Genomic DNA, 19601 nt, shown 5'->3' on the forward strand with positions numbered 1-19601 from the left:
CAAAATCTGCCCCTTTCATGTGGGTGGCACATTTTATGACCGCTATGCCCACTGGGAACTGTAGTGCCTTTATCAGCCTGTCCAATAAGGCTGCATGCTGCACTGGCGTGCCATCTGCTCAGAGGTAGCCCCTCCTTTTCCAGCAAGCTAAGCCTGCGTGCACTGTTGACGTCACATAGGCAGAGTCACTGTACACCGTTATTTCCTGGTCTGCGTGATTCTCGATGGCGAGTATCAATGCCAATAATTCTACAGCCTGTGCTGAGTAATCAGATGGTATTTGTGCACTAACAAGTGCTGGAAATTCTCCATTTGCTATGTGTTTCATCACAGCGACACCTGTATATCTTTGTCCATCACTTTGGTTGATCCTTGAAGAACTGTCAATAAAGACGATCTCTCCTCTTGCCAAGGCATTTTCTTCTACCCTGGCGATTTCATCCTAGAATTCTTCATAATTCATGCAGTCATGTATTGGCTCTCCTTCAGTGACCGGCTCTGCTATAAACATAGCTGGGTTCACTATCTTACATCGGACTATTTTACTTGATGGGTTTGATATGATCACTTCATAGGCAGAAGCTCTCTGCGATGTCAATGTGGCCTTTGGTTTCCATAAATGGCAAATACTGAATGCTCAACGTAGAACATCATGGAGCATCCCATTACAATGCTTGTCTCTTTCTCCATCGTCTCAGACCATTCAATCTTTTCCTTTGTCACTTGGGCCTTCTTTAGGGCCTGAAGTAAAGGCTTAGTATAAGAGCTGTAATCGAAAACCCATGCCCTAACAGAGTTGCACAGGCCCAGAAAGCTCTGCATTTGCTTTATCGTGTGTGGCTTAGCCGTGTTCAATATGGCTTCAGCCACTTTTGGGGTCACCTTCTTTCCTTCATAAGAGATCAGCTGGCCTATGTACAGCACTTCCTGTGGACAATATTGTAACTTTTCCTTGTCAACCTTATAATCTTTCTCAGCCAGTATAATCAGTAACTGAACAGAATCGTGCCTGCATTGGTCTTCTGTGGTGCTGCAGATTAGGATGTCATCCACATACTGCAGGATGGTACTTTCTAATGCAATATTGCTTAAGTCCATCTGCAGGACTCTGTTGAAAATAGACGGAGACTCACAGTATCCCTCTGGCAGCCTCGTGCTTTTCAGACGCATTTGTCTAAACGTGAATGACGTCAGATCTTGTGAGTCATGGTGCAACGGGATTGAGAAAATTGCATTTTTCAAGTCAATCACCGTGAAATATTTTGCCTTGATGGGTATATTACATAGAATTGTAGATGGGTTAGGGACTAAAGGGAACTCGGCTTCAACAATATCGTTTAATGCTCATAAATCCTGGATTAAATGCCAAGACCCTCCTTTTGATTTCTTGACAGGATAAACCGCCGTATTACATGGTGACTCTTTCGTCACTAAGATGCCCTAGTCCATCATAGCAGAAATTGTCTTAAAAATCCCTTCGTCTGCCTCTCTGGACATAGGGCCTCATTACACGGATGGCGGTAGGAATTTACCGGTACTGGTAAAATACTGGTACCGGTAAATCCCTACCGCCTTACTACAAGGTCCCTTTGCGGGTTGGGGGATTAAACGCCTGCTTTTTGCAGGCGTTAAAATCCAACCCGCTAAGGGACCTCGGAGCTAATTATGGCACCGCAAAATTGCGGTGCCGTAATTAGCGCCTTCCCCATTCCCATAGAGCCCTATGGGGCAGAAATGGGAATGGGGAAGGGCAATGGCGGAAGGGGGATTTACCGCCCCTCCAACCTTGGAATGGGGCGGTAAATCCCCTTTCCGCCAAGGCGGTGCCGGTAGCGCCATGGCTCACCGCCTACCGTGTAATGAGGCCCATAGTATATTATCAGACTCTCGGTAAAATTGTTCCTGGTTTTAGTTTAAATTTCACTTCTCCAACCCCCTTCAAGAAGCCTACGTCATAGGGTCCTGTAGTCCACACTTAGATAGGCACTTTAGGGTGGCCAGTCATAATGTCGAATGAAAAAAGTTGAATACAAAAATGTTTAAAAATAAATAATGTTGAAAAAAAACTGAATGCGTTTTTTTTTTATTTGTATGTTTTTTTGGCTTTAGCTAATAAAAATAAAGAGGGGGCGGGGGTGAGGGTTGAACCCCCCATTAAAAAAATTAATTAAAAAAAAAACATTCAAATTATTATTTTTTTGACATTTTGGAATTCGACTTTTTTAAATTCGACTTATTGACTATAAACTGCACTTTAGCTATATCCTCATCAAAATATTCCAGACTCTTCAGCGCCAACATCATTCTCTGAAGCACTTCACTTTTGATCATTTTTACCCAAAAGATGAGACTCACTTCCACCCTTGTCTCTTCCTTGTCTGATTGTTCTTCAAACAGATCGTCATCGGTGACGTCAGTCACTCGATACCCTTCTTCGATGGCGATAATCACGCACCATTGTCTGCCTTCATCATCGTATCCATCAACCAATGCTACTTTCCCTCGCACTGCTGCTGTATGTATCATCAAGGGAAATACTTGTCCTTCCTCCTCATGCATGGGTATTCTTGGTCTGAATAAAAACTCATCAGGGGTTCTCATGGTTCTATCTGCAAGGCCTGGCAATCCTGTCATAAGCACACGCATACCATATGCGAAAACGTCTGGCTCCAATGGTTTGGCCCTCATGGCAATGTGTCCCGAGTATGCTCTAATGATTTTGCATACATTTGAATAGTGCATTCCTGGAGTGGAGCATACTGTGCCCTCCTCCGTGAACAAAATTATCATGTTCAATTTTGTCAATAAGTCTCAACCCAAAATGTTTACTGGGGTCTGCCGCGAATACAATAAAGGTACATTCATTTCACACTCTCCTATTGAGACTGGGAGAGCGTCTGTAAAGGGAACTCGACTGTGAGCTCCTGTAAAACTCGAGTATCTATGGCCTCGCCGGACAAGGAAATCTTGCCTTCACGTATGCACGAGCGTGTTGCACCAGTGTCCACTAGGAAGGAATATTTGTTACCCCGTATAACAACATCCACCCTAAGTTCCCTATGAGGGTCTGGTGTCACTGATAGGATAGAGCACATCAGGGTTCCCAGTGAGCTGTCCTAGTTTATATATAAATTTGGCCCACTGCGCACTTACAGATTTTCCCCATTCCCAGTGTTTCTTCCCCTTCCAGGGTTCTGGGTCTGTGGTAGTTGCTGTGGTGCCTGTTGGGATTATCCTTGTGGAAAATATTCCATGTTCTGTGGTTCTACCCTTTGTTGCGCTACTTGTTGCACTCCTGGCGCTTGCTACTACACCGTGTGATTCTGTGCAACGCCCTGTTGTGAGACTGCAGGTGGATTTGCCGTGCCTGCTCCCATTCCTTGGCTATTCTGCAACATGCCTTGACTTCTGCACGTGCGCGCCAAATGCCCTGTCATTCCACTCAGCCAACCTACTGGCGGTGGTCAGATTATTTGTCCATTTGACATATCCGGATTACCATTTTGCACTTTTTGAAAGCCCCCTTGAATATTTTGGAAACCTCCCTGATTGCTCTGCCATCCTCTTCCTCTAAATCCTCATCTCCTTGGGTAAAACCGTACATTACCCTGGTTATTCTGTTGTGGATTAGCCACCTGTTGCATGTTTTGTTCAGCTGCGTTAGTTAGCATGGCTCCTTAAAGAGCATACTTTGATAATTTCTTTTGCACTAGCTTTGCTTCCTCACCCTTTTGAGTTGCCTCCTTTTTTCGATTCTTTTCTTGCAACAGTCTACAGTAATGTGGGGTAGTCAGCTGTATTTCAGCCCAAGACTTAGCCTCAACTCCTACCAATTTCTTGAGCTGTTTCTGCACTGGTCTGGCAACCCTTGGCACAATATATGGTTAAACACAGTTATTGATTTCGTCCAAGATTCATACGTTTCAAGCACCCATGCGTCTTGGAAATTCTGGATATGAATTAACGGATCTTCCGAATCCTTCATTTTTTCGAGTCATTATAGCTCCCATATCGGAAGTGTCTGGGTAAAGCACTTGTTACACTTTCCATACTGCTGCTCTGCAATTGTTAAATGGCGCTCCGTCATGAGCAGTATTAATTGTGGTTACACCCGGGTACCCTGCCCGTGTCCACACATCGTCTGCTCTCTCACCAAATATGGCAATCAGGAGACCTTTAATGTCCCATATAGCTAGCGTGTTTCCTCCTGTCATTTTTTCTAACTCGTGTATCCATTTTCTGGCTCCTGATGTCAGCATTGTAAGCTTGTTTTTCACGTTTTCTCGATCCATCTGTGGCCATGGAATATATTGTGGTCTTGCTCCCCCTTTTTCTAGTACCGGAAACTGGAATGCGCAGCCCTCTTTCTCTTCTCTCATAGTTCTCTTGTCTATTGCAGGGATAATATTCCTGCATCGCCATCTACCTGGCAATGTCCTTAGTCTGTCTACATAGGGTGGTGACGACACCCCCCTCTGACCATGAGGTACTCCTTCATGTCGGTCAGACTGTGCAGCTGACTCTGAAGCCCTCGGTGCGGACTCGCTAGTGTCTGACCATCGTACCCCTCTTTCCCTTGGGAGTCGTCTTTGGCGCCGTCTCCCTTCTTCGTTTGCCTTGCGCTCCTCCCCTTCGGAGTTGGACATTGTTTGTTCCCAATTCACGCAACTTCTTGTGTCATCATCGTTTCTACTGATCTCTAGTCTATCCAGGGACAGTTTCCTACTCCCACTACTTTGGGTGACATCCTCAGTGTCATACAGCTGAGTGCTTTCTAAACGCTCGTCCTCCCCCTCTCGGTGGGGTATTTGTTCTAGCCCCATTTCATCATATATTTTATCGATCGTTTCCCCGATGCTTCTGGTGTCAAAGTCATCTTCAATATTTTCCCTAGACGTGCCTGGTACTGAATCATATGCAGGAAAGAATTCTTCAATGTCTTCCTTGTCTACAACTGGATCGTGTTTTTTAACTTCCGTCTTCAAATATTCGAGATTGCGTGCCCTCTGTCTTTGCTTACGTTCGATATCATCATCAAATTCCTTGCACTTCCTCGCCTCTTCTCTGACCCTATCTTCTTCGCTTCTCTTTTCATTTCTACGTTCATCTGCCCTTCAAATTTCCTCATCTCTTCGTCTCTTTATCCTTTTTTCACATACTCTTTGCTCTTCTTCTAACCTTTGCGGTTTCTGTCTGTCTTGATCATTGGCTGCTCTCGGGTTGCGATCAAGCTGTTTTTCTTGCTCTTCGCGATATAGCTGTTCTCGCCTATCTTTCCTTCTTATCCTTTCGTCCCTTACCTCCTTCTCTTTCTCCTTTCTCTGTGCCTCGTCTAACCTCTCTTTAGGTCTCACGTCATCACTTCCTTTCCCATCGAGTTTCAAAATGATTTGTCCTCTCATCCATTCGTCTTTTGCGAGTGCTGTCTCATTAGTTCTGTCTTCGCTCCCTTTCCATTTCTTACCCTCTCTCTCCTTGTCAAGAGATGCACTTGTCTGTGCCTGATCCTTTCTTTCATCATCGCGTCTCCCCTTGTCCCTCGGGACTGTGGAGGTAAGATTATTGTCCTTATCCTTCCCTTGATTTTCATCAATGCTATATGTAGGTGACTCATATGCGGGGTTGCTATACCCTGTGGCTGCTTTAAGCTCCCTTAAGGGGTATAATCCCTCGTCCTTACTTCCTTCACTTGTCACTTCGGGTGGGGCTGGTGGCGTGGTAGGCGTCTCACCCCCCTCTGTGCATACATTTAGTATCCAATCCGCTGGCGGCTCTTCCTCCTCTGTCTGTTCAAACATCTTCCAGAGTTCTAAAACCGCAAGGCGTTTTTCTAGCTTGTTGCCTGTATATGTTGTCATATGTTGCAAGACGGCTTTAGATAAAGACCCATTTCGTGGCCATGGCATAAACATCTTGTGGGCAGTACCTTTAACCCTCTCGGTGCTATACTTCTTTAGCTTGGGTGCATGTTTTGGCAACTGCTTGCATAAGTGTGCCAAAGGAGTTATGTCTTCCATGTTTAAATCTGTTCCCTTTCCTCTTATATTACACTTGTTAATGCTTTCGTGTGGTTCAAACACCTTGTGACAATATGAGCGAGCACCAAACACTGCAAGCTCCAATCCAAATTTTCCAACAAAACATCTCTGATATCACCAATTTGCTCAAAACATCAATTCATGTGCGATTCTTTCTCAGCTATCGAATCACGCAACATTTTTAACCAGTTTCCTTAACAAAATGTTCACATATGACGTCACACACAACATGTAAGACAGATGCTTGACAAAATAGACGGACAACAGCTGGACACAAATATCTCTGCCTCTAATTATTACCCCTTCGTGGAGTCTAAACGAACCCCTTTCACAACGTCTTTAAACGTGGTGGTAGTCTAATTGTTCCCCGTTATATGGGACTCTGGGTACACTTTTCTTCTGGCTGCTATATTAAAGCGCAGGAATAAGGCGTATCCTCTCACTTCTCAGGTGTCCGCCCTGGTAACCTCTCTCTTCTCGGGTGTCCACCCCGGTAATCTCTATTTATTCAATTATCCTCGAGTCATTATCCCCTTATATATATATAGTCTTCTCTACTTTTGACTATTTTGTTTTTCGTCCTCCCTCCATTACCTTTTCCCTTTACTTGTTCTTAAGGCGTACACTGTTTGCCAAAACATTGAATTTTTTGCTTCACTCACGGTTCGCATCGTTCGTCTCTGGACCCTCAGGATCACTGCCTCCGTTACCGCCTCCTTCAGATTTTCGTCCGATCAGCTGCCCGTAGGAATGGGAAGGGGTGTTTTTGTAAAACGGGTCCCTTCAGGCCCTGACTGCAGTCTCGGGTTATACTACTTTTGTTTACGGGGAGCTTCACATTCAACTCAGTCGAATGGTGAAGGACTTGTGATATTGGCAAAGACCTAGAGTTACTTTATGTCGACGGTCAATAGGTGTCTTATTTTAATCAATAATCAATAATCGATGGTCACCAACCATCCTCTGCTACCAAGTGTACTTGAGAGCGAGTAACCCCTGACTGGCCCATAGAGTCACAGCTTGCTCTGTCGTACTTTTAAGACGAGATAGCTGCACCTTGATGTGGAAGGGGTGCAGGATTTCTTACTCCAACACCAATCAATAAGGCCAACTCAATGGTTTGGCAAAGGGTAGTCCATTTAATGACAAGTACAAAAACCGGGGAAACATGGAAATCAACAGTGATGTGATAGCCTGTCTTGCTTCAACTCCCAACTTCTTCATTCAAACAGTAACAGTTATACCCAAAATTCGTCATCATTGACGTGTAACACTCAAAGGTTTGTCATGCAATTCTATTGGTTGGAAAAGGTAACTGAAGTATAGGTGCTATATCTGTATATGGTAACAGAGTGTGAGGATTGGATAACCCTTACCAGGTGGGCCTCTAAGCCCTTCCCTCTAACATTACTCATGTAGATGTCACTAAAAGTATGACGTCTCATTGGTTCTACTATCTGTAGGACCCCAGATTATTTGGCCCATTGTGATTGGGTTGGCTACAACCCCAAGCATAAATCTCCACTTTAATTAGCAGCACGCAGAATGGTCACCCAGATGCAGGATGCCCCAAGATTCACCCAGCCTCCTTTCCATCAATCAATACTTTAGTGCTATGTGTCAATTAGTTGGCTGTGGTTGGCCTCGAAACTGTAGCTTTTTGTCAGGAAACGTTATGGTATCTTCTGTTTTGGAAGACAGCCAAGCGTAGGTGCCTTTTCTCGCTTGGCTGGTCATGTGTTAGCACACCGTGAATCTGCTTAGTTTTCCTTCTATTTTATGCATATAATTCCTTGTTTGGCTTGCCACCTGCCTGGGCCTCCTTATCTCGACATTCATGGGGCAGGCTGCTCTGTTCTTAAGTTTCCATTCTCTGAAGCTACTGTCTGCCTCCGTCTCTTGGTTTGACCTCGACTTCCCAGACACAAGCTGCTTCTTGCTGAGTTTTGATTCCGCCGTCTCTATTCTTGTTTTAGCTGGAATACGAATCTTGTCCTATTTGACCCTAAGTAACCTGGGTTACTTCTGCTTTGTATAAAGTGGATTCGCACTTATATAGTGTGCTTCTTTGAGGTAGATATATAGTTGGCGCTTGCCCTCTATTCTTCTACTAAGCATACCAAGCCGCACTGTTTTCTTAGCTTCCTGCGGTTACAAGCATATGTACAGGCGTTAGCTGGTTGAATATTTTCCTCCTGCTTTACAGTTTAGATTTCTTTATATTCCGACATCATCTCTCCTTCTACTTATTCATGGCGTTTTCGTGTCTGCGTGTCATCATTTGGTTGTTGTTTCTTTAACCTGTGAGTCTGTCTGGGTTCTAGTGTCGTCACCATTCGTCTTCAATTAAGGCCTTTTGAGTTTCTTCTGGGACAGTGTTTAAGCAATCTTCATTTCGTGTCCTTTGCTGGTAGGGCTGTCTCAATGGATACCTTACTGTCCATAGTTGTCTGGGTATTGGGACTTCAATAGGTATTGCTCTTCTGATGGGCACTTGGCAGAGCCCTAATGCGGCTCTCTGCTGGTTTATTTGTTTGTCATATGTCACATATCTCTGTGTGAACGCTGCTGGTACTTCAAAGTGGGCGACTGGGGTGCAGGCTGTATTTGGGACCTCCTCTACAATATAAATACGATATAGCTAAGTATTATCATTGGCAACTGCAACTATAAGGTGCTAGTAATAACTCCTCTAGTAACAAACTGTAAATTAATACTCACACCATTGTACAAATAATTAGTTGTGGAAAACATCATATAATAAAATAAAGATATCTTCGACCAAGTAAAAGTACTATCACACTACTTATCTCAATAGCTCCTAATGATGTTACACTGACGTGTTTCTCGCATAATATTCTGACTGTTCTAAATACTGAGTGGGTAAGTCAAAATGACTAGTGCTTCCAATTGTATAGTAAACATTGTACACATCCCAAATTTATGATCACACTCTATTGGTTATATCCAAACCATTAAGGTCACTGAAGTGGTGAATTCTCACAGACTGCCGAGAAATCTATGCAATGTTTTAATGAAGACCATGGAGGAGATATATGGGGGATTCCACAGAACCCTCACCCCATCCCTAGTATTTTGTGTATAGAAAGATACTTTGGCAAGAACATCATGATCAATCCTGAGAAACATGTCTGCATTATTGATATTTAATATGACTCTAAGGTGAAGCAAGCGGCTCAGGTGTCCAATAGGATGGGAGCCTGCAAGCCACATTATGCCTTCATTAAGGTAATAATGGTTCTGGAAGTGAGGTTTGTGCTTACCCATTAATTGTAATCTGCGACTGTGAGAGTCTGAAGTTGAATTTTTGAGTGTTCACTAAGACAGCCTAGTAGCCTTTGAGGGGGACGGTAGAGGCAATCGAAATTTCTGCGTTACTGATTTAAAATGACAGACAGACCTTTTTCCGAAAGTCAGGAGGGGTTGCCGCAGGGATTTGTGTTTCCATTTGAGATCACATGGAGGATTGGTAGTCTACACAGCTACAAACCAATCCGCAGGCACAGTCACACCCAGTGCACACCAACACAATCATCATGACCTAATCCCCAGAGCCCTATTTAATAAGATATACAAAGAGGTCTAGTGTGGATATCACAAGTCTGAAAATGTAGTGGAAGGTTTGTAGAGAGCAGAGGAGACTAGTGCGTGGGAAGCTGTAAGGAAGTAGAAAGGGGATAGAAAGGGAAGGGGAGGTGAGGATGAGCAGTAGAACATGGATGAGTGGCAAGGAGCTAGAAAAAAGGGAGAAGGTGAGAGAGAGACAGAGAGAAAGAACGAGAAGCTGAAGTGAATGCCATAATAAGGTAGTAGACTGAATCTATGGTCATTAGAATTTTAATGCGTCGTATCCGAGACTTTTAGCAATTTTAACTAGCATTTCTTATTGTGATTTCACTTGGTTTATAACCTTGTATGCTGTTATTAAAAGGAACTGCATAGCTGCATTCAGATTTATTTTAAGTAAATAGTAATTTCAAGGCAGCTCACATTTAGCATGGCAACATAAGCGGCACAATTTGAATCAGACTCCTTGATTGGACGTCTGCACGCACTCTTACTGCTGCACTGAACTACAATCCCCACAAGGATTGTAGTCCGGAAGGGTTTTTTCTAATGATACCCGGCTCGAACGCAGCACCGCGGATGTGTTGGGCCTGTCTGCGCAAGCGCATTCTGGATGCTTACTGACTCAATTCTCAATATGGGACTAGAGGATGTTCTAAGAGTCACTAACACAGAGAGAAATAAACTACTCTCTTGCAAAATAGACTCACGTCTGGACAATAAAGTAGGTGCGCCACATAGGGATTCTGATTCATCCTCTAATTCACTCGATAAGCAGTATAGTGATTTGCCAACCACACTGAACCAAGGGACTTCATTGGATTCACATGAGGCATCGGTGACCAATGTGACATCTAAAATACCCATCTTAATGAACGATAATCCCAATGCTAGGGCTCCCTCTTTAAGCAGCCTAAATCCGGCTACTCAAAATCATATAATCACCCAGCACCTCCCGCCCGCTTCAGGTGCCTCACAACTTCCTGATAATGGAAAAATATCTCAGCCCACTATACCATATACTCAGGTCACCAATCCTGCTTCAGAGCTGCGCTGTATGCTCTTGAACACGTGATCGCTAGTTAAACATGCAAGTGAGATTAATAACTACATCGAGATTAATAACCTTGATCTTTGCGCCCTGACAGAGACTTGGCCTCCCCATCTCTAAATCTAGCTATACCAGCAGGTTATTCAATGACGCGAAGAGACAGAATTGAAGGTGAATTGGGATGAATGCAGAGTCTACCATTAATGTTGTGTATATATATCACCCAGCATCTATAAAATTAAACTTAGCAGAGGCTATTAGTACATACTCGGTGCCACATTTAAAACCAGCTTCCAAATTTATAGTCCCTTTAATTATTGGTTAGGAGTAGACACTGACCTCCCGGCTTTGGAATTCCAACAATCATTAAATAACCTGGGATTCATACAACATATGCTAATTCCCACCCATGAAATGGGCCACACTCTTGACTGGTTAGCTATTTTAAACACTAATTGTAGCAACATAAGCGCCAGTCCATGTCCATGGTCTGATCATTTATTTGTGCACTTTACATTACATGTGCCCTTTACACTTAAACTAATGAATAAGCAACTTAGACTCTTGCTGCAGAATTTAAAACGCATTACGGTTGAAAATATTGAAGCAATGCTAAGTAACTTTCCGAATTTTCAAGCAGAAATGTCCTCGCAGGAAATGGCTGCCCTCCTTATAAAAAACCTGGTCAGCATATCAGATAAGCTTGCACCGTTAAAGTTAAAGAAGCTAAAAAATGAAGAGCACAAAAGTAAGGCTTGGTTCTCTAGAGATCTCAGAACAAAAAAAACTGTTGTTAGCAAAGCATTATTTGCATGGAAAAAGGAATCTAACAAGGACTCAGTAAGAGATTACAAAAATGCCATTCTGGAAGCAAAAATAGACTTTCATAATAATCGCATCAGCAATGCGAAGTCAAACACCAGGGAAATATTTAAGAACCTGAAGGAACAGGAGACTAGTCCTGCTCCTTTAGATCCCCATGTTAAAAATTATGAACAATGGTGTCAACTCAAACAAGATGAATTACACAATAAGCTGCATAAAATCCTGACATCAATGCTCGAAAAAAAGATGAGGACAACTACCTCCTCCTGCAAGGAATTTACCAAATCCTATACCCATGACCTTGCTGTCACTCAGTTAAATTTTCATTCAATTTCAGAGAATGAACTAATACAAATTATTGAGCAAATGAAGCCCTCTCAGTGCAGAGGAGATGCATGTTCATCTATGATTATCAAAACATGCCCACCACGCCTCACTAAAGCTGTGTGTACTTTCATAAACTCCTCCTTGAAGGAGGGTAAGGTAACAATGGTAACTCCCATCTTCAAGAAACTGGGAATGGCTAGGGACAACCCACTGAATTTTTGGCCTATCTCGAATACGCCCTTCCTACTTAAAATCCTTGATAGGGTGGCATATAGTCAGATAGTGGAGCATCTGGACTTATATCCCATTCTTCATTCCAATCAGTCAGGTTTTAGAAAAAAAATATGTTACAGAAACCTCACTCCTGGAGTTGAAAACCAAACTCTTAGCAGATATGAATAGGAGCGGGTTGTCTCTTATTATCTCTCTAGATCAGTCAGCGGCATTCTATTTAATCGAACACTCTATCCTTATTCCCAGATTGAGGGAGGTTGCCAATCTCTCCGATACGGCAGCAAGTTGGTTTGCTTCCTTTCTTGAGCATAGAAGTAGCAGAGTATGCTCTGACTCAGCAGAAGCTACTCCTTTACCTGTTTTATATGGAATACCACAAGGTGCAAGCTAATCGCCCTGTTTATACAATCTATTCATGACCCCTTTCTTCTTTATGTTAGAAGAGGAGGGGGTAGTGTTTTCAAACTATGCAGATGACACTCAATGTGTCATCCCATTAACTGGGCAACATGAGAAAAATGAGTTGGAAGTCAACAGAATCTTTACACTAATTGAAAAGTGGATGTTGGACAATTTTCTCGCAATAAACCGGAGCAAAACAGAGCTTATGATCGTAGGCAGCCCATAGGCCCTAAGTAAACTTAGTCAAGCTTATAGTTCCTTTAAACTTGGAGATGACATTATATCACCTCTATCTAAAACAAAAATCCTGGGAGTGACATTGGACCCGACATTGAACATGAGGCCACACATCACAACAGTGGTCTCAGGATCAGTCTATTACGTCAAATTGCTATCACACTTGAAACCCATGATTTCTCAGGAAAGTGCAGAAACTATTACGCGGGCAATAATCGGAGCAACACACTGCTGGGCATTAATCAGCATGAATTGCATAGGCTACAAGTGGTACAGAATTGGGGCTGTTAGAGTGGTTCTTGGACTATCTAGGCAAAGCCATGTACCAGAGGCCAGGCACTCGCTTCACTGGCTTCCTATTGAATCTCAGATCAAATTTAGAGTACTTGTCATAACTTTCAAATGCAAGTTACAAATCATGCCTACCTACCTGCAGTGCTATATTAAGGACGAAATCAACACAAGAACACTGAGGTCAGGAAATCAAAATCTGATAATACAACCAAGATGTAAAACCTCAAAAGCTGAAAATGGAGCGTTCTATGTGAAAGCTCCCACTCTCTGGAACCAACTGCCAGAAAGAATGCATAGCCACAAATCTCTCCAATCCTTCAAGAAAGACTTGAAAACGTTGTCATTTTCCTGAGTTTTTGTGTCTGTACTTTTATCAGCAACCAAAATAGCGATATTTCGTGAGCCAATTTCTGAGTTGTTTCTGATTTAGATAATTCACTATCTGGATGTATATTCTATGTAAATGTTTGTCTCACCTGTCCGCGCCTTCATGCCTGCAGGTCTATGGTGCACACAATAAATGCAATGTAATGTAATAAATGCAATGTAATGTAATGTAATGAAGAGGAGGTGAAGCAGAGGAGGAGAGTATGGCAGAGCACCAAGGGAGCAGAATTGCGAAAAAGAGAGAGAGACACACACACACAGATGCACAGAGAGACAGAATGAGAAAGCAGGTGAGAGGGAAAGAGACCAAGAGAGGGAGAGAAGTGGAAGTAGTGGTTATGGGAGGAAGAAGAGAATGTTAGAGTGGGAGGCAGCCAAGAAGAAGAAAAGGAGGGAGTGGTGGGTTAGAAATAAATTAGAGAGAGGGTAGAAGAGGTGGACTGGAGGAGGAAAGGGAGTAGAGGAGTGGCAGTTAAACAGAAAAGAAGGAAGAATGAAGGAGAAGAGAAGGGCATAAAAAAAGAGAACGGGTGAGAAGAGGAGAGGAGTAAGTGAAAGGCCACACTAAGGGAGGCAGAGAAGGAAAAGAGAAAAGAAATAGCAGACAGGCAAAGGATGGTAAGTGATAGAAGAAATATTGAGAACAGAGGTGAGTAGGGGAGGTGGAAGGGACAGATTAGATAAAAGGAGGAAGAGGGACATCAAGTGTAGAGATTAAAACTGGAAGGAGGAAATGGTGGTAAACAGTGCAGAGGGAAACATAGGGAAATAAATTGAACTCCCGGAATCTCACTGCTAAGAACATTTATCAACTGAGGTGGTTAAGATAAGTGACCTAGGAAGCCAGTATGCGAAATGAGGAATTCCACCAGCAGTGTAAAGCTGGATAAACCTAGGGACATCAAATACAATAAGAGGTAGTTAGAACATCTTTCAACAGTTAAACCAACCTAGTAAAGAGACATCAATATCTCAAAAAATACTTATCCTTTTTATTTTATATTTTGTCTACAATGCAACAAACTTTTCATTTGTTGTCACACAATGTATTAACATAACACACATATATTTATTAAAAAACACAAAACTAATCGTGGCAGAATATCCTTGATGTGGAAAGATGGTATAAAAATGATTAACTTGTTGTTAGTCACAACCCCAGAGGCTATGGCGATCTTGTTGTTGTATTTTGCCCTCTAATTTGGTCTATAATTCCATTCTAGTACCATTTATTACCAGAAGATAACACTCAACATGTTTCTGTTCTCTCTAATTATTTTCGGAACATTCATCAGGAGGATTGTCACATTAGTTGCAATAGCGATAAAACAAGCACATATTAAACAATGTTTTACAGTTGTCCTAGCGTGGAGTCTTCTGTTCACTCTAATCGGTGTAACTGTTAAAAGAACATAAAAAAAGAAAAAAAGCTTTAAGTGCTAGATAATTTCTTTGATACTATAATAGTATCTTAACCAGAGAGTGTGTATTAATGACCTGATTTGCTGTAAATGTAGGTTTTATGTCCAGAACTATTCAAAAACTGAAATATTTAGACTATGGGACTCATTATGAATGTGGTGGAAAGGCAACAACGGCGCCGGTAGTGCTACCGGCGCCGTTGTTACCTCTCTGTACATTACGAGTTCTGCTTGCCGGTGCCGGACTGCACACGTTGTCTAACCAGGCATGCAGACCGGCACCCGTGAGCAGAACTTGTGATTGCACCGGCTCCACACAGCTAGAGCAGCTAGAATTTTTTATACAAAGGCCCAAACAGGGGCAATTGGATCAGCGACCACTGCCAGACAAGGAGCGGCAGTCGCTTCTAGTGAATCTGTCTCAACATGAACTTATCCCGATGGAACTACAAGTTCTAAATAAAGGTCTGGGATTCGTTATCTCGGAAAAACATGATCCATGTTTGTTTCAACGTGATTTCCATAAGCGTATGTGTAAAATTCACCTTAAGGAATTTTTTGCAGATAAAACTAATGAAAATCAGGATTTCCATACCGTTAACCATACAGGTTTGAAGAATCCTTCACAGTTCAGCCCGCCGATGTATACTCATTCCCCAGAATCTATGATCTTTGTAAAAAGAGTCCTAGAGGATGTAGAAAAGGTAGAAAAAAAGAACAACCCCATGTTTCATAACCTGAGCAAAAACAAAATGGAAGCTTTAAATTAACTGGCTAGAAATGAGTCTATCATTATAAAAAGAGCAGTCAAAGGGGCGGAATAGTCATTATTGACACAACTAATGATATTAGTGAATGTCTGATAAAGCTAAACAACAACAAATATTATAAAAAACTAACTGAGGATTCAACCAAGGCATTGCTTAGTATGATTGAATTAAAAGTAACCAAAGCAAGAGACAGAGGCTGGTTGAGTAAACAGGAATGTCAATTCCTGATCAACAGTGACTCCACCACACCCACCTTCTATTGCCTGCCAAAGATTCACAAATCATTGATTACCCCTCCCCCCCGGAAGACCGATCGTAGCAGGCTTCAATTCTATACTCGAGCCATTATCAAAATGTGCAGATCATTATCTGAAAAGCTAAGTTATACAAATGAAATCATACCTGAAGAAGACAAAAGAAGTTGTTAAGCATTTTGAACATCCACCTTACAACCTAGAAACAGAATATCTGATTGGTTTAGATATTTTATCCCTGTATACTAATATTCCACAACGGGCAACACTGGAGGCAACAGAAGAAATCTTGCTAACACAAAACGATCAAGATCCTGTGCCAACCTCCTTCATACTATGGTGCATAGAAGTTTCTCTTACAAGGAACTTCTTTGATTTCCAAGGCTGTTTTTTATCAACAAACAGAAGGTACAGCCATGGGGGCCTTCATGGCTCCCAGTTTAGCCAATCTGTATGTAGAGTTTTTCGAGAAACAATAAATCTATACAAATAATCAATTTGACCAATACTTAACATCTTGGGCATGTTATATTGATGACATGATTATGGTATAGAAAGGCACACAGGGACAGGCTACAGAATTCTTGACATGGTTGAACCAAAGAAATACACATTTACAATTTACAATGCCCATTAAAAAAAGACAAAATCTATTTTTTGGACTTAACCATTTACCATCACGAACGTCATTTGCTAGTAAAACCTTTTTGAGTGACAGATTTGATGAGAGCAGCACTGTAGGAAGCAAGGTCTGTTTCTTTTTTTTAATGAAAAAAAGTCACTATTAGCACCCATGTAGGAAAGTACATGGGTTCTAAGTGGAGAAGGGCTAGTGGCGAAGGGAAGAGTCGGGGCGCTGCCCTGCAGGTCTACTCAGAACGCGAGCTTGCACTATGGAATTCAGCCCGCCTGCCTATCACCCAGATTGGACAAATGATTATAACTACAACTCTATTTTTTACGTAATTTCATCTGTTTTTTGCTAAAGTACATTTTATGTATGAGTTTCATTATAGACTTCTGAATAGTATTATTGTGCTGGGGTCATTTTATATCAAGTGCAAATTGCATGCATGGAACCACCAACGTAAGCCCTTACATTCTCTGGGGTTCACTACATGCAATGTTCAACTTCTGCGAGGTAGAGTGTAAAAGGGAAACAAAACTGGGCAAAATAACTTTTACTCTTCAGTTTTACTCTCTGTCTTATAAAAAAAGTAAATGCCACCGGAAAATTAAACTTTGACAGCAGCATTTGCCAATGGATTTGAATGGACTCAGCCTGTTTATTAGCAAGTTCTAATATGTGGTGGATTACATAGGAACCCATTTTGTGTTATTAAATCTATTGCAGGCTCCAAATGAAATGCTCACACAAGACGGAGGAGGAAAGCATGTCAGAGATGGCAATTTTACTCCATATGCCTCCTTGTTTCACTCAAAACGTGACTCCTTGTGTAAGGACTACCGTCAACCCACACCACTTGGAACCATAATCTGTCAAGCCTCTCCCCTAGGTCGCCGACCCTATCTTGCTAAGCCAGAAGGCCATTATCCCTTTAACCTGTTATGCTCCCCTCCCCTAATGTATTGTCCTTTGCTGCCAAGATGAATGTAACAGGTCCGAACCAGCACTCATGATACTCTTGGATGCTTTAAAAATGCAAATAAATAAATAAATAAAATAAATAAATAGGGCAGAGTGGGAGATAAGTGGAGCATAGCCACCAGTGTGCTACTTGTGACTCCTTTTAGTTGAAACATGCAGTCTTGAACAGTATCCTGCCCTGGAGAGGAAGCCAATGGAATGCACATAGGACAGGGGTGATTCAGTTACATTTCTTCGCATCCATAATAAGACTTGCTTTAGCTTGGTAGACTTATTTTAGGGGAGCCAAATGAGTGGATTGGAGCCCTGTTAGATGGGCATCTGCTCCATCGATGCACTACAGTCTACAGCAGGATAAAGAGTTCGATTTTGAGAAGGGTGGAGATTTGGAGGTAGGCCATATGGGCTTTTTTCACAATTTGTTTCTGTAAGGACAGGCTGCTATCAATGGTGAAGCCTAAGGATTTTTCTGAATCTGAGATTTGCATTGCAAATGATTCTAGGTGTATATCATTGAGCCACTGTGGAATAAGTTGTTTTTTAGCAGGGGAACCGATGAGCACAAATTCTATCTTAAATGGGTTAAGCGTGAGATAGGCAGCTGACATCCAGGATGGGATGATGGCTAGGTTATTGCGACTCATGCCCTATGGGCTTTTTAGTCGCATGTACAACTGAGTAATGAATGTGTTTTGGTGGATGGATGGATATATCAGAATCATTTAGGAGTGTCCCCAGTGTAAAAGATAAAAAGATTGTGTTCATTTAAAAAAAGTGTGGGGGGGTTTCATTGATGTCAACGTGTGCCCAGCGACCAATTTACTTTTGACTTGAGTAAGTTATATGCTGCACATGTGAGATATTCGGAGGACAGAGACCCCACCTCCGGTATAAACAGTAGGGGTTATCTTTCACAAAGAAACTGCGCCACAGTTTGATTTCAGTGTTGAACACATTTTTTTTATAATATACTTCCACTCCTGTGGAAGAGCCCATATGAAAACACCTGTTTCGACACATATCGTGCCTTTTTCAAATCTGGGCATTAGTTTTGGCAAAAACATGCATTGCTTGAATCCAAAGAAAAACATCAATATGTATTTCAAACATGACAGAGATGAGGGAATGGTGAAGGTTAGGATTGTTAGGGTCAAATACAATAAAGATGACAAAAATTGGGAAAAACACAAAGAAAGCAATAAGCCTTAGGAGTTTCAGTTATTCATAAACAGGAAACATAGCGCCTCATTTAAGAGGTTATATACCTTGTTCCAACCAATGTCCTTTTGACCTAAGTCCCAACTGAATTAAGCGCTAAGATCATCTTTAAGAATACAAGCCCATCATTTTTCATTTTAACATCAAATATTGACACACACCACCTTTTTTCCTTGTAATTATGTCATGCTATTATAAGCTACAAACCCAATCATCAATACTGGTCCCAATATTGAGTCATTTTCACTAATATCAAATTACTTTTGTCTAACAATTCACAATAAACTTTTCTTTCTTTTCTCCTCTTAAACACAATTTGAAATAAGGCATGGCGTAGGCATCTTACCATGCATGATTATTTACCTTTTTCAGGTCTTAGTCTGCAAATGTCACGGGTTTAATCCCATCTGCAAAATAGTATTCCTCCTCATTCAGAATACTAATAAATCATTATTTTCATAACTAGCAGTGGACCTCTCGGTCACTTCCTTCACATATCACTTCTGCATTTATCCTTTTTGCAGACATTGCTCCATTACTTGTATATACCGTTTCTTGAATAATTACTCTATCCCACTTTGTCTCCAATAACTTTATGTATGTGTTTATTGAAAACAGTAACAGCATCTCACCATTAAAAAGTAGGAAAAGACCCTGGGTTTTGCATTGTTGAAAGATTTTGCATTGTTTAAATATACGTGCTAAATACATGATTAAAGATACTAGGCTAAAAACAAATTGCTTACATTAACTAACACAGGTATTTCTATATACTCTGTTATCTCACAGGTTCACTGTGTAATGACCTTGAGCAGAGAAATGCATATAAACACAATATTATTATCAATTCGCCTCGCTATGTTGCTGGCTTAATTAGCCTACTATTAAATTCTAGTTCTGTATGTGTATAGATGGCTTCCTTCTGCATCAAATGATAGTAAACTAC

Source organism: Ambystoma mexicanum, chromosome 10 (genome assembly GCF_040938575.1).
Source record: "Ambystoma mexicanum isolate Mex_15411 chromosome 10, UKY_AmexF1_1, whole genome shotgun sequence".
Classification (NCBI taxonomy): Eukaryota; Metazoa; Chordata; class Amphibia; order Caudata; family Ambystomatidae; genus Ambystoma; species Ambystoma mexicanum.